Below are 14848 nucleotides of genomic sequence, written 5' to 3' on the forward strand. Positions count from 1 at the left end.
ATAATCTGGAATAATCTTTCCATCTCAACATTATCTAGTCAGCAACTTTATCATCTGCATCCTTACTTTCCCCCTGCCATGCATTGAAGAATACTCACAGGTTCTGTGGATGAGCATCTGAATGTCTTTATTCTGTCTAGCACTCTATGGCACTTCTGTCACCATCAGAATCTCTTCTGGTCCAGACTGCTTTATATATGCCTATACCAGGACTGCACATGTATAATTTCAATCTCATATGATCTTTTCCTAACTAAAACTCCACATTTCTAAAGAGACAACTTGGAATGCTACAATGGTTTCTATTATGACAAGTTACCAATGTAAACTGTTCAAACCAAGTGTTTTAAAACAAATAGAAAATAATAATATTAAGAAGAAGAGGAGGTAATCAAGTGATGAAGAGGTAGAAGTTTATCTTATTTTTCTTATGTTTGACAGATTTTGGTAAATAGTACAAGTAGTGGCTTATTTGCTAAAAATAACGTTCTGCCTTTGACTTTAAACACACACACACACACACACACACACGCAAATTGCTTCTCTCGTTTTTACACTCTTGCTGTTTCTTTCTCTATTTCCCTCCCTCTCTCTGCCTCTTAATTCCCTTTGGTTTATGAATGTTTTATGATCCATGAAGTTAGAAGAGATGAACCCATTAGTCCTTTTATTTTATTTGAACTGACATGGCAATAGTAACCCAGAAAAATAAAGATGCTGGTTCTAAAATTTTTAGATTTAGAAAGATTCAGAAAACCCGTTTTGAGACTCAGCATAATTGATGAGTTCATTTTAGATCAGTACTTTTTGAATTTTAATAAACATGGGAATCACCTGATGACTTTTTTTTTGCAGTTTTTGGCCGGGTTTGAACCCACCATTTCTGGTATACGGGGCCAGCGCCCTACTCCTTTGAGCCACAGGTGCTGCCCCACCTGATGATTTTTTTAAACGAATGTTCTGATTTAGTTGGTTTGGGGTGGGGCCTGATTTTCTTTATTTCTAACAAGAATGGAAGTATGCAGATTTGCAAACCATACCCTGAATAGCAAGGATTTAGAACATATCTCTGGTTGCCATTGCCACTTCATTTTCAAATATGAAATTAATTTACAATTGAATGCTTCTGTACTGCCCTCAATTGTGAATACAAGAGAAACAAAGGATCTTGGGGAGAAACACAAATATCTTGAGCTTTTTGTCAGAGTAAGCCAACAAGGCTAGGGAGGATTGCTTTCACCTAAATAAGCATCCTTGTTAACATTTTTGTGACATAGGCATGACAACTATCTTATTATTATTATTTTTTTTTGAGACAGTTTCACTATGTTGCCCTCAGTAGAGTCTTGTGATGTCACAGCTCACAGCAACCTCAAACTCTTGGGCTGATTCTTTTGCCTCAGCCTCCCAAGTAGCTGGGACCACAGGCGCCCACCACAAAGCCTGGCAATTTTTTTTGTTTTAGTTGTCATTGTTGTTTAGTAGGCCTGGGCCAGATTTGAACCTGCCTTCCCTAGTGTATGTGGCCAGAGCCCTAACCACTGGGGCTACGCCAACTATCTTATTCTTAATAAAGCGAAGGCAAAGTAAGTTTTAGCCTACAAGTTAACTATAAGATGAAAGAATGGACCTAGAAGATGATTAAATAGTAAGGTATTCATTTACTTTCTCAGTCATTTTACTGAATCCCTTTTATGAACCATGTTCATTGTTGACAATTAGGCTGCAAAGATAATACTTCCCTAACATCAAGGAACATTCAGTAATTTTGTGAAAGGCATATCAAATATCCAGATTAGATAATCTCTCTTGCAAACATCCTTATACTTAGAGTGGTCGCTTCTTCTATCTAACTCTGTTGCCTGATACAAAGGATAGGACACAAGGAAGAGGATAACACACTCTCTAGATGAGAATTTACCCTTGGTAAAACTAAATGGTTCCTGAAGGAAATTACTGGGTTTAAATGTAGTACATATCCAGGTGTTTTGTGTTCTATAAAGTCTGAGGATGGTAAAGGCAGAAATAAATGGGCTAAACAAGTCATGTTCCAGAATGGCAGGAATATTGGGAATGGTAATATCACTAGGGGAAGATAACAATAATGAAAAGGTATTTATACAAGCCTACAACTCGTGACAAGCAGAGGACAGGCACACTAGGGCATTTGGAACCAACCTCTCTTTCCATCGTATCTTCCTGTACTTTTCTTTTCTGCCACCTGGTACCACTCCTTTCTTCTTGAGTAGCAGTGCCATGTCTTTTCACATCTATATGCTTGCTCAAAGGTTGTCCTCTGATAGAAAACAAAACAAAACAAAACTTTCCTGTATTTCATCTTTATTCCAAATAGGACCCATCTTTCAAGATCTAACTAAAATGCTATTCCTTTATGAAGTGTTTTCCCTGTTAGAAGGCATTTCTTTTCTGTCTGGATATTCATAGCACTTAATGTATTTTAAAAATTAGTATGACTCCTTTCTGCTTTTACTTAGGAGTTACTGTGTATTTTTAATTGTTTTCTTTCTAGATCTTAAGTTTTAAGTAGGCTGAAATGCCATACTAATATAAGATAGTAACTAGGATTAGAAGTACAGGAAGAGGAGCTTCTGAGGCTGCAGAAAAAAAAAAAAAACCAGAAACTTCAACCTGACAGCTCTGAACTATTGTCTCATGCTAAGGCTAAAGTTTCTGTGGCTACCTGCATTTTATGTTACTGACTTATTTCACTGTATTTTCTTCTGATTCTTGATTCTGAGTAAAGTTTGCTATGAGGCAAACACAATAGGCAAGGCTGACAGAAAGTTGCAAATGTGATGAGCTTTAATGGAACCAGATTAGATGGTGGGTTTGGTGAGTGTTTATAGGGGTATAAAACCATGAACAATTTGTCTCAAAGTTCCTGGGTTTGAAGAGGGATCATACAAACATCAAGACAAATTGTGAATTGACAGTGGAAAGCACTGCGGAATATATATACATATATATGTGTATATATATATATTTTTTTTTTTTTTAAGTACGAGGGCAACATTAATCCCGGAACACACACATACATAACAAATAGAACTAAATGTACTGAACCAAACAGAAGCCAGACCTTAAGCAAAAGATGTAAAACCTCTGCAGCCAAAGAATTGCATCTGCAAGGAGACTGGCTTCAAACATGAAAACTAGCACAAGAAAACCATCCGTACAGATGTCAACTTCCCTGCGGAAATGTTGGAGTTTTTAACTGTGGAAAAATACAGTTTTTCCAGACCAGTGCATGGTGGAGATGTGGTTTTGGGGTTTTTGTTTTTAAGTGAGCCGAATTTTCCTGGAGTCCCCTCCCTCTTTTTCCTTTCTTTTTCTTTGTCTCCTTGCCTTCCATCTCTGTTTCCCAGAGTAATTTCTAGGATGGCGATTGGGCGGCTGCGGAGACCAGGACACGGTTCCCCTGCCCTAGTCTGACCGTGGTGGGTGGGACTCAACACAGAGTCAATTTCCCACAAGCAGGCTCTGAGGCAGAGTTTCCGTACACTTTCTGGGCGCTAGAGCGGCCCTCAGCCCAGAGAGCCCCGCAGGAGGACACCTGCGGGGGAGGGAGCGCTGCGAGCGGCAGGGGGACCCCGGCCCTGACTTGACCTCACCATGGTGCGTTGTGGCCGCTACTTTCTTTTTCAGTCTTTCGGTGCAGACAAGGGGAAGAGGCTGGGAGAGGTCTGACGAGTCGAAAGCTTTAGGGAAGAGAACTGCAAGGGATCCTTGGGGGTGATCAAAGAAACACGCTGGGGGAAACAAAGGCGAGAACTGATTGTTTCGGAGACCGCTGCGTCCCGCCCTGCCTGTTGAGCAGGTGGACCGAAGTGAGCCAAGTGTCAGCGCTGCAGCCGCGCGTGCCGTGGGTGCTCTCGCGGGGACCGACAGGTGCCACTGCAGGGTCGCCTTTCCCCACCGCCTCCCGCCTCTAACGGGCGCTCTCTTTCTGTGTTCGCAGTGCGGATTCTCTAGGCGCGCCCCGGAGCTGCCGGAGACCCAGAAACGCTGCCCCGAGGTGTGGGAAGCCGCCAAGTAAGTGGGTGCTGCGGGGGGTTTCCCGGGGGCCTGGGCTCGTCCTCCTTCCCCTCGGGGGAAGCCTTCGGTGCGCTCTCGGCCGCCCAGCCCCGGGAAGCCGCCGCCGGCTTCCCACCTTGGGAGCAGCGATAAAGCGCGAAGGAAACCTTTCCCGGGGCCGGCTCGGGAGGAGCGCAGAGCGGGTTGGGAGCCGGCCCGCGCCGAGCCGGCGGCACAGCTCGCGGGCCGGACGGTAAGAACGCGCGGGGCGCGCCGGGGGCTTCGCAGCCACTGGCCGGTAGCAGCGCCGCGGCCTCCAGCGCCCGGGCGGGCCAGCGGGGCCACCCACGGGATGCCCGCACCTTAGAGGCGGCGGGGCCGGAGACCGCGCCCCGGCTTTGCAGCAACTTCCGTAGGCGGCTGCTGCACGGGTGAACGACCCGTCTTCCCGCAGAGCGAACGCTGCGGTCGCTGGGCTGTTTTGCCTGCAGAAAGCAAACTTGCAGCGGGCTGATGAGGGGCCCCACGAAGAGTGTACGTGTGTGCGTGGTGTGTGTGCGTGGTGTCCGTGGTGTGTGTGTGTATGTGTGTGTGTACCGCTTAGCAGGGTCATATCTGTTTTTTATGACTGCGGTTCTTCGAGAAACAGTGACCAGGGCGGGGGTCGCCAGGGTCTCTGTGCCTCTGTGGGCAGCTGCTAGCTGGCCCTGTTGGCTCAGCTGCCTTAAGAGTGACATTGGTGTGAGGGGCTGCATTAGAGCGTGGTCATGTGATTTCAGGTGCTGGATTTCCTAAGGCTTTATTTTACTCCCTGGTTTTCACATGGTTATTCCTGCATTTTGTACTCTATAAACGTTTACACATTGTGATATAAACCAGAAGATTGTGTCTCTCTATGACTGGTGAGCCACCTTGATTTCCAATATATTGAAACCGCGCTGGTTTTAAATAGGATAGTTTCTTTTTTTTTATGTCAACTTCATTTATATCAGAAGTGAGATTTTAGAATTACTCCTCCAGTGCTGATTTCATTAAATGTCTACCTACTTATAGAAATGATCTTGGTAGAGCATGTTAACTTCCCTGTTATATGGGAAGAACCACCGAAGCCCTTGATGATAGATACAGATTTTATATCTTTGTTCACAGCGTGAAAGTAAGCTCTTGCTTTTCCTAATCGGGCTGTGTTTTTTCTTCAGTAGTGATCATTTCAGGTAGTGTATTAGGAAAGGTAAGAATCAACACTTGTTATGATAGCGAGAATGTGACCACATAAGTCTGTCAAGAATTCAATAGTAAAACTTAATTTGCCTGAAAGCCATCTCAGCTTTATTTCTTCAGGGGAGGCTGTATGTGTGCTTTTTTAGCGAGATAGCAGAGTCCTCAGATACCCAAAGGGATTTGTGACCCAATAGAAAAATAAAACCTATTTCGATGAAACATGTAAGCCACTTTTTCTTGTTAAAACAGCAAGTATCTACATAAAGCCTATATCAACATAAAGCCTGCAGATGCAGACTGATAGGATAAAAACCTACGGTAATTGAATAGTGTTGCAACAATTAAATATTTTGTATAAAATAGACCATGTGTATGTTTTTAAATGCATCAGTCAGGAAGCAGCTCTGTGAGGTTTATTTAGTAGAAAATTATAAGGAATAAATGAGTATTGTCTATTTCTTCTTGTTCTGTAAGATCTTTTTCTAGTATAAGACAGAAAATAAAAATTATATTTTTGTGTTTCAAGTCAAACACAATGCAAAAAGCTTTTATCTAGTGTAGTATTTCATAGTGTATTAAATATAAATAGCTTCTGTTCAGATATAAAATAACATGTTTAAGGTACTTTTATGCCATTCAAAGAATGAAGAAGAAAATAAAAAGTTATTTTATTTATATCTGGCATACAAATAAAATTTCATGTTTGATGACAACATCAAACGTAAAAGAATTGTAGAAAACTTCATGACACAATGCTTATAACTCTTGTAATTATAGTTTATTAAATAATCATGTTTTAAAACATTTGAAAGACTGTTTCAGTTAATATTATTTTTCACTGCAAAAGTGACAGCATTAAATTTAAATCAGATTTATTATGAATTCATAAGTAAAATATTTTTGTAACTAAATTTTAAGAATTTTGTCATAGACAGTTTTCAAAGAAAATTGAAAAAAAAATCAAATTTTTAGCTAACATTACTTTTATTGACACATTAAGATATTATATAACTCTAAATTTTCCAAAAACCGTCCAAGGGAAATTAAAGCTTACATTTACATTTGATAATAATTAATGAGTATGGGGTGAAGACAATAATTTTTTTACAGGTTAGTTTAAAATAGCATCATGTGTACCTCAAAAAAATCCTATTTTTTCCAGGTAAAACTAAATATTAAGTTAGCTATAATAATGATTCTGTGTATGTAAGGAGAAATGGGAAGCTAAACCAGTATTTTGATAAAACAAGTCAAAGAGTATGTTATTGATGAGCAAAAAAATTGGAGAAAGTAGTTCTTCAGAATGACTTTGTATATGTCATATTCACTAAAAAGTCACTTGGCTTTTCTTTCATCACTGGAATGTTCAGTTTTTATGGCCCTGATATTTATACAAGTTAATAAGCAGTCATTGTCCTGGCAACACTTCTTTTTTTTTTTTTTTTTTTTTTTGCAGTATTTGGCTGAGGCCAGCTTTGAACCCACCACCACCTCCGATATATGGGGTGGGCACCCTTCTCCTTGAGCCACAGGCACCGCCCAACTTTTCTTTTCTTAAACATTTCTATTTATTACTTTTCCTCACATTTGTAAAAAGAAATATTTTTCTTTCTAAAGCATTAATAATGGCAATAATTTTCACTTCTAGGCCATCTAGATTCATTCTGTAACCATTTGGGTGTCTCCATTTAAATTTGTTAAAAGAAAAACTTTTGGCAATTTGTAGATCGTTCGTTAAACCAATTTAAGTGCCCATCAACCAGTTGATTGACTTGGAGTTGGAGTAATTTACTGGCTATCCTGACCATATCTGCTGCTTTTATTTTCTTTCAGAGCATTTTGAAATGTCTTATCTATTTTATATTTATTCTTTTCCCTGGTTCAGGACAAGAAGCTTTATCTTCCGGTATTGGGGAGGGGGGATTGTGGAGTATGAACAGATTTATTTGAGAAAAGTGAAGGTCTCCAGGGGTAACTTCCCCCCTTGGAGAGAATGACTACATTAGAAAACCTGAGAGCGTTTGGGGTGTGGTCTCTCTTGTCACAAAAATGTGCCTCACTGCTGGTAGTTACTCACTTCTCTTACTTGGCATTCTTTCTAGAAATTAATAATCTTTTATTAAAGCAAAACTTCCCTTTATAAAATTGAAGCCAACTCAAATTAATTAACTCACATACCGACTCCTCTGTCTCACCATAGTAAGAATTAAGGAAGTCAACCCAAGACAATGGCTTTGGGAGTGAACACCCTGGAAAAAGGAAGTGGGGCAGCCCCATGGCTTGATCCTGAGATTTTTTTCTAGGTTCAACCTATCCGTATATCTTCTTTTGCTATGCCACATTGCATTGAGTAAAATACCTCTTTAAATATCTGCATACCCTACCAAACTCAAATCTCCCTCAGGATATCTATTGCTGAATTCACAGTACTTGACACATACAAAGTAGTAGGTGTCTAATGAGCTTAAAATCATTGTTTTGTTATTATTGCATTAAGGCTTTCTTTTGCCCTGATGCAATAGGTTATTTGTTTTATAGTGACCCCACCTTGTAGTTACAGTGTTGGTCATACAGAGTCCCTTTATGTGCTCTTTTCTCATATGGTTTCAGAACTGCTTGTAAACTGTGGTTTCTTTCACCAGCTCTGCTCCAATCCTCAAATCAGAACCTGCTTTTCCAATTTTAGCTTCACTTTTAATGCCTACTTTACCTTTTTTTGCTGTGGATTTAGCTGGACAAAGTCATATAACTGTATCTTGTGCTCAACTATAATTAGATTCTGTCTAACTTCAACTTAGGGGATGGCTAACAATACTGTGAAGTTATTTTATTCTTTCACAATTAATTCCATATCAAATTCTCCATCATAGGTATTCTGAATTTTTCCAGGTTTTCTCATTCACCCAGATTATTCCCACTCATTATCCTTAAAAGATGACCATATTTCCTAATTTGCAGAGAATAGCAAAGTCAATTTTGGAAAATTATTTGTCAACACTTAATCTTGAAATTAGTAGGCATTTCATTATATGACCATTTGAGTATAAGAACTCTTTTCTTATATTGAACTGTACTATTAGTCCCTATAATATTCATAGCCTTATCATAATCTCTTAGAATACTTTTACAAAATGTTTTTACCCATAACAACTCTTGCAGTCTCAAGGATAATATTGTTCCTTCAACCCATACTTGTTTGGCATTGGGTAAGAGTCTCATTATGATCAGAGATTTTCTTTGAATGCACTCCTGTTTTTCTTCAAGTGTGATCCCCACAGCTGAACAAAGAGGGCTGTCCTAATATTATTGGTTATATTGGGTTATCTCCTCCGGATACAATATGGTAAATCAATCTAAGATACAACACACTGATTAGTTATATATTTCCTTTCCCTATTCTTCTGCAAATATACTTCTAGATAATTTTATGTTTGGCTACTTGATTTCAAAGTTTTAAAAATACTTACTGCAATTACATTTAATCTTTACCTTTATTTACCTTATTATTCCAGAAGGTCAAGATCTTCTTGAATTTTGGATCCATAGTACAGATTAGACATTTTTCCCAATTTAGGGGAATTTATTAGGATATAATTAATGTCTTCATCTAAGTGACTTTCTACAATGCCTAACTGGAACTCTATTTGGCCAGATCCCAGAAACATTCCGTTAAGTTATGTTAGTCCATAAATTAGTCCTTTTTATAAGGCTGTTACACCAATTATACATGTTGAGTCAAATAACTTTCTTTCTTTAGAGTTTACATTCCTTGTGTGGCCCAAGTGTTCAGTGGACAGACTTGGTCACAACCTCTCTGACTTGCATTTCCACTTTTTGTAGAGGAGATATCTAGTAACTCTATTAAAAACAAAAGGAAATAACTCACAAGATTAGTTTATAATTATATGACTGCTAATTGGCTTCTATACGTAACACTTCACATTTTGAGTGATCACATCCCAAATTTGTAAGCGTCTCTTTGGAATAGTGCCTTGAATTAATGTCAAGCCATCTAGGCTAGAGTTGGTGGATTCCTTATTCTCCGTCAATGCTTCTCTTCATCATAATATTTGTAAAGATGATTTAACAATTTCCTCATTTTATTCTCAAATATTGTAAGTATTGTATAGTGTAATTTCTTCAACTTAATGGATTTAAACTCATTTTGAATAATTAATATCATGTTGTCTCAGGCCCTAAATTTAGCATTTTCATTTTTGCCTGACTTTAGTAGGTATGGATATTATTTTCTTGAGCAGCAGAGATGAACCAAACCAAAAATAGAGTAGTTCTACCTGTCTGATCAGGGACTGTCATTTGAATTTCATTTGCCAGCAGCCAGTATATTCTTGCTCTATTTAATAAACGTGCTGTGATTACCACTTTATCTGGCAATCATAGGAAGATATGAAAGGGAATTTTTTATTTTATAATTTTTGAAAGCTTTGGCCTATTTTATGTTTTGTATTTTATACCAGTCTTCTTAGTGGTTCAAGCACTATTTTGTCCTTCTCTCAATAAAGTTTATTACTGATTATGCTTCTCACTGAGGGAGATACAAGTAATGTTTTTAACACAGTCAAGGTATTTAAAGTCTGAGTGTTGAGATAACAATAACAAGACTTAGTGTGAGAATTATACATGGCAGCACTTTACAATGAGCTTAATATTTGTGGAAAAGTTTTAATAAGTTCTCAAGAACTTGGGAAAAGGGAGAGAGTTCTACAGGATGGAAATATTGAGTAAGATTTTCCATCAGAAGGGTGGCACCTGTGGCTCAAAGGAGTGGGGCTTTGGCCCCATATGCTGGAGGTGGCAGGTTCAAACCCGGCCACAGCCAAAAACTGCAAAAAAGAAAACTTCCAGAGACGTTCTAGGACTTAGATGACATTTTAAAATAAGATCAGGGAAGGCGGAGACAAGATGGCTGACTGAAGCCAGCTTTCCACAGAGGCTCCCGTCCAGAAGGAGAGTTAAAGGACAGAAATTTAGCAAGTAACCTGGTGGATTAGAGCTACACAAAGAGAAAAGGTTGAAGAACGCACATCAACCCCTCTGAGGTGAGCTACAGCCCCGAGGATACAGACAAAAGCTGCAAAATCCATCACCAAGCAGACGGGAGTCCCCTCCCCCATGAGAATGGCTCAGAGTGCCCCACAAACAACGAGCAGAATTCAAAGATCCTCCCACTACACTCCACGGGAGAGACCCTCTAAAAACTGGACCTACCTCCCCTACTAGGGTGCCATGACATTCTCCTGTCAGGCATAAAACTATATAGAACTGTATATATTCTCTACCTGCAATTCTGAGCTCCCAGCACTCCCATCCACTCTCACTCTGAGGTCTGAAGGCCTGTTCCCCAGGAGTCCAGATACTTGAGTGATTTCTCGAGGGGTGTGGACAGGGCCTAGACGGCAGCTGGTCAGTGCTGATTCTGTGGCATGGGATTGAGGAGAAGATGGTCAGCTGAGAGGGAACCACAATGGAGCGGAAGTGCCCCGAGGTACAGAGCAGTAGCCATTTTTGGCAACAATAGGGCTCACTTTCAGATATTCTGAAGCCACACCACCTGTCTCCCTGGGCAACCAGAGGAGGCCAGGCATCTTCTCAGGTAGCAACCACTGCAGAACAGATCTGCAATGGTAATGCAGGCCCCGTGAGTAAAGGGTTTGCCTGAGGTGGTACCAGCCTGGGTGGAGCACGGGGACTAGAAACATGTGCACAGAGCTGGGAAGTTCCCAGGGTGGGGCTGACCCAGAGGACCGCTTTACTTAGCCTAAGACGCACTCGGCCCTCAGGGGATCGTCAGCCTATAGACAAAGGAAGGCAGGAGGCTAGAACTGACAGCTACCTGAATACAAACCTGCAGAAGCAAAGACAGGGCCTGAGGCACAGGCTCTGGGAACTCAAAATAGCTTCCCTTCTGCAGGGGAATTTAGCAGGGACAGAAACAAACTCCCACAAAGTTGTTCTGTTCTGTTCTATCAGTAACATCAATCAGGGGCGGGGCTGGAACTGAGTGAACACCCCCCCAGTCTCCATGAAGCGCCCAAGGTTGTCAGGCCTCACCGCTGCCTGCTGGATAGAGGCAGAGCGCAGAGGCCTGGCTGAGAAGATATAGATTTCCTTGTGATTCAGGCAGGTGCAAACCCCTGGAATATCTGTTCACTAGAGGCAACTGGGTCAAAGCTCTGCAGGGCTATCAGTGACTGGGTGTGACAGATGTACAAGGTGAGGAAGGAGGCATCAACCTTCCCAGACTAATCTATTTGCTGGGTGGGTCCTCCTGACTTCATGGAGCACCGGAGCAAGTCATATGTGACTTGTCACCAGACCCCTGTGATCAGGTTGCCAGAGACCTTTTAAACTCTCCCACCTGAGACAGGTGCTGTGTGAGACAATCGATTTGGACCTTTTGAACTGAGCCAATTGCCTGAGGACTATTCAAGTGGTGCCCTGGGTGTGTGGTTGTAGGAAGGTTTGATTTTCCTTTTCCAATTATTGCCTGGGGGGAGTGGGGTGACTTAATTGCTAGTATTTCTCCACAGCTGAGACTTCAACCCAGAGTAACTGTTTTACTAGGGTCGGACAGAGACCAGGTAAAAACAAGACAGAACCACTTAGCCCCACCACACCAAACAGGTCCCCATTTCTCAGGCCATAGCACTACACGGGTCCTTGACAGAGCTCCAGGGGAAAAATCAAATGGTGTAAAATAATCATGGGGAAGAATCAGCAGAAAAACTCTGGTAACATGAATAACCAGAATAGATCAACCCCCCCAAGGAAAGATATGGCAGGTGTAACTGAAGATCCCATTCATAAATAGCTGGCTGAGATGTCATAAATCGAATTCAGAATTTGGATTGCAAACAAGATTAATAAAATGGAGGAAAATTTGGAATTAGAAATTCGAGGAGCAATTCAAAAGTCGGAATTAGAAATTCGAGGAGAAATTTAAAAGTTGTCTCAAGAATTTAACAAATTAAAACACAAAACCACCAAAGATCTTGATGCACTGAAGCAAGAATTTGCAGCCCGCAAAGATCTAAAAAATACAGTAAAATCCCTCAGTAACAGAGTGGAGAAAGCAGAAGAAAGGATTTCTGACATTGAAGACAAAGCCTTTGGACGCTCCCAAACTCTCGAAGAGGAAGAGAAATGGAGAGCAAAAATAGATCATTCTCTCAGAGAGGTCTGGGATAATTTGAAGAAGCTAATATCCGCCTCACTGGAATCCCTGAAAGTGATAAAGTGGCCTCGCAAGGCACAAAGATCCTTCTCCATGAAATTATGAAAGAAAATTTTCCTGACATGCCAAGAGATATTAAATTCAGATAGCAGACAGTTTTATTACCCCAGCATGACTCAATTCAGATAAGACATCCCCCAGGCATATCATACTTAACTTCACTAAAGTTAATATGAAGGAGAAAATTCTGAAAGCAGCCAGAAGTAAGATATCCATTACCTACAAAGGGAAGAATATTAGAATGACTGCAGATCTCTCTGCTAAAAGTTTTCAAGCCAGAAGAGGGTGGTTATCGACTTTTAATTTCCTAAAGCAAAATAACTTTCAACCCCAGATCCTGTATCCAGCTAAACTGAGTTTCATTTATGATGGAGAAATTAAATACTTTAATGACATTCAAATGTTGAAGAAATTTGCCATAACCAAACAAACTCCTCAGGATATTCTCAGACCTATCCTCCATAATGACCAGCCAAATCCTCTACCACAAAAGTAAACTCACTCAGAAACTTTTGATCAAACTCCAACTTCCACAGTGGTGAAAGGATTAAGAATGTCCACTGGATATTTGAAAAACTCGATACCCCAAATTTTACCAGACTTATGAATATTCTCCACTAATGTGAATGGCTTACTGTCCCCCAAAGAGGCACAGGTTAGCTGACTGGATACAAAAACTCAGGCCGATATTTAGCTGCATACAAGAGTCACATCTTACCTTAGAAGGTAAATATAGACTCAGGGTGAAAGGATGGTTGTCCATATTTCAGGCAAATGGTAATCAGAAAAAAACAGGTGTTGCAATTCTATTTGCAGACACAATAGGCTTTAAACCAACAAAAGTAAGGAAGGATAAGAAGGGTCACTTGATACTTCTTAAGAGTAATACTCAATATGGTAAGATTTCAATTATGAATATCTATGCACCCAACCAGAATGCGCCTCAATTTATAAAAGAAACTCTAATAGACATGACCAACTTGATTTCCTCCAGCTCCATAATAGTCAGAGATTTTAACACTCCTTTGGCAGTGTTGGATAGATTCTCCAATAAGAAGCTGAGCAAAGAAATTTTAGATTTTAACCTAACCATCCAACATTTGGATTTAGTAGACATCTACAGAACATTTTATCCCAACAAAACTGAATACACATACTTCTCATCAGTCCATGGAACATACTCCAAAATCAATCACATCTTAGGTCACGAGTCTAACCTCAGTAAATTTAAAGGAATAGAAATTATACCTTGCATCTTCTCAGACCACCATGGAATAAAAGTTGAACTCAGTAACAACAGCAATCTGCATACTCATACAAAAACATGGAAGTAGTAACCTTATGATGAATGATAGCTGGGTCAGAGATGAAATTAAGAAGGAAATTGCCAAATTTTTGGAACAAAACGACAATGAAGACACGAATTATCAGAACCTCTGGGATACTGCAAAGGCAGTACTACGAGGGAAATTTATAGCACTGTAAGCCTTCCTCAAGAGAATGGAAAGAGAGGAAGTTTACAACTTAATGGGACATCTCAAGCAACTGGAAAAGGAAGAACATTCCAACCCCAAACCCAGTAGAAGAAAAGAAATAACCAAAATTAGAGCAGAATTAAATGAAATTGAAAACAAAAGAATAATACAACAGATCAATAAATCAAAAAGTTGGTTTTTTGAAAAGGTCAATAAAATAGATGAATCTTTGGCTAACCAGGAAAAAAAGGAGTAAAATCTCTAATCTCATCAATCAGAAACGACAAAGACAAAATAACAACAGACTCCTCAGAAATTCAAAAAATCCTTAATGAATATTACAAGAACCTTTACTCTCAGAAATATGAAAATCTGAAGGAAATTGACCGTTACTTGGAAGCACGTCACCTGCCAAGACTTTGCCAGAATCAAGTGGAAATTTTGAACAGGCCAATATCAAGTTCTGACACAGCATCAACCATACAAAACCTCCCTAAAAAGAAAAGCCCGGGACCAGATGGCTTCACGTCAGAATTCTACCAAACCTTTAAAGAGGAACTAGTACCTATATTGCTCAATCTGTTCCAAAATGTAGAAAAAGAAGGAAGACTACACAACATGTTCTATGAAGCAAACATCACCCTGATCCCCAAACCAGGAAAAGACCCAACAAGAAAAGAAAATTATAGACCAATATCACTAATCAATATAGATGCAAAAATATTCAACAAGATCCTAACAAACAGAATCCGGCAACACATCAAACAAATTATACATCATTACCAAGTCGGTTTTATCCCAGGGTCTCAAGGCTGGTTCAACATCCGTAAATATTTTGTGGAAAGGTTTTTTGTTTTGTTTT

At 40.0% G+C, this 14848-nt stretch overlaps 1 protein-coding gene across 1 annotated transcript in view; it reads left to right on the forward strand.

The window, feature by feature from the left end:
- Positions 1-3434: 3434 nt before the first annotated feature.
- Positions 3435-14848, forward strand: part of GUCY1A1 (guanylate cyclase 1 soluble subunit alpha 1) — a 76553-nt gene continuing 65139 nt past the window's right edge. The window contains exons 1-2 of the mRNA XM_053583416.1: positions 3435-3636; positions 3980-4053. The gene's annotated coding sequence lies outside the window, so the exon portion shown is untranslated. The remainder of the gene's footprint in view (positions 3637-3979; positions 4054-14848) is intronic.

Source organism: Nycticebus coucang, chromosome 1 (assembly GCF_027406575.1).
Source record: "Nycticebus coucang isolate mNycCou1 chromosome 1, mNycCou1.pri, whole genome shotgun sequence".
NCBI classification, from domain to species: domain Eukaryota; kingdom Metazoa; phylum Chordata; class Mammalia; order Primates; family Lorisidae; genus Nycticebus; species Nycticebus coucang.